This window comes from Varanus komodoensis, unplaced genomic scaffold, assembly GCF_004798865.1.
Source record: "Varanus komodoensis strain SLA01 unplaced genomic scaffold, ASM479886v1 scaffold8144, whole genome shotgun sequence".
In the NCBI taxonomy this organism is placed as follows: domain Eukaryota; kingdom Metazoa; phylum Chordata; class Lepidosauria; order Squamata; family Varanidae; genus Varanus; species Varanus komodoensis.
The window spans coordinates 8556-10090 of NW_025336501.1; the positions used below are offsets into that span (position 1 = coordinate 8556).

The 1535-nt window shown below is 49.4% G+C and overlaps 1 long non-coding RNA gene across 1 annotated transcript in view; it reads right to left on the bottom strand.

Annotated features, from left to right (window-relative positions):
- Positions 1-1535, bottom strand: part of LOC123036762 — a 6840-nt gene that overhangs the window by 2859 nt on the left and 2446 nt on the right. The window lies entirely within an intron of this gene.

The window sequence follows — 1535 nt, forward strand, 5'->3', positions numbered from 1 at the left end:
GTGTCTCTGAGAATATGTAACATTTTAATAAATGCTTTCCCAGTCTGAATAATGTGTCATCGTATCTCTGGAAATTAGTATTCAGTCATGCTGCTAGGCCTTCTGGTGAGGTAAAAATTAGCTGTGAACTTGCTAATGGTTGGCACCACCCAGGAAAACACAGTTGGCACGGGCAGCGATTCAGCATGCAGAGCTGGGGCTAGAGCTGTGGCGATCCAGCTTCTAGACCCTGCCTGGCCATGGAGCTCACCAGCTGACCTGTCCTACCCCGCAGGGTCGTTGTTGTTAGCATCAAGTTGGGCCAAGCATTGTGCCAGCCGTCTCGAGTTTCTCACAAGAGAAAAAGGCATGGTACACATGGTGTATACACGAGCCTCTGTCTGCACACATTCTGCACCTCTCCTAATGGTGATCAATAATAAAGCAGTAGCCTTTTTAGAGACTTCAAGGTCCAACAGCTATCGAGAAGACACGCCTTCCGCTCAGTATCCCCCGCTTTCTGCAACAGCGCTGCAGATGCATTTGCACACTCAATGCAGGGCTTGTCTTGTTGGTCCCCGACCTTTCCTCTGGTAGTTCATTCTATTTTTCTCCCACCATTTTAATGTATCACTGCTTTTAAGCGTGATTTTATTGTGCATGGCTGGATGCTTTGCCATTTCATCAGTCCTTGTTGTAAAGCGCTAGTAACGGGGCAGGGTATAAAAGCTGACTCGTCTCACCGGGCCTGTGTTGCGTAGTCCACAGGGTGGGCTGCAGCGGGCAACGAAAGGGAAGGGCAAGAAGGCCCGTTCCTCCGGCTAGTGCCCTTTCTTGCCGTGCCGCACTTAGAAGATGGCACAGAGTTGACGCGGCAAAGTCAACACGACAGGAGCCCGGCAGGTGAGAGCAGGAAAATGAGGAGGGGTTCAGAATCAGCAAAGCGTAGCACACAGGGAATCCGCAGTTTACAGCAGTCTTAAATCACAAGGTGACAGTAAACGCCTGAATCCAGTGCAAAATAAAGCAAGGGAAGTCGGCAGAGGTGTGATACTGAACTGACTTTTTATGCTTACAGTGTAGGAGGAAGAGCTTAAAATAAAATCATTGACTAACAAGGGGCCATCCAGCCCCAAAGATATATTACAAGTTCAATCAATAAAAGCTTATTTGAAAAGGAAACGTTCAGCAACACTGAATTTACATCTTCGTTGTGAGGGCTCACCCCTGCCCCACGTCTGCCAAAGGCCACCCAAGCTCACAGTGCGAATGTATACAGCACTGCAGGCTCGGTGGCGGTTCGTGCAGTGGCTCTCAGAGACAGGGGCAACAGCAGGACATCCCCGAGAATGACAGAACCTGACGCCAAGGGCACGGCTCTCTAATCTCATGAAGCTCGGCTGTTCCAGTGAAGCTCTAGTTACACCAGCTCAGACCACGTCCTCACGTCCTACGTGGGCCTTTGTTTTTCTGGGTGGCTCCAAGGTGAGCGAGTTCATAGCCAATTTTAGACCTCACCAGAAAACCTCACACCATGATTCAATACTAATTTCTAG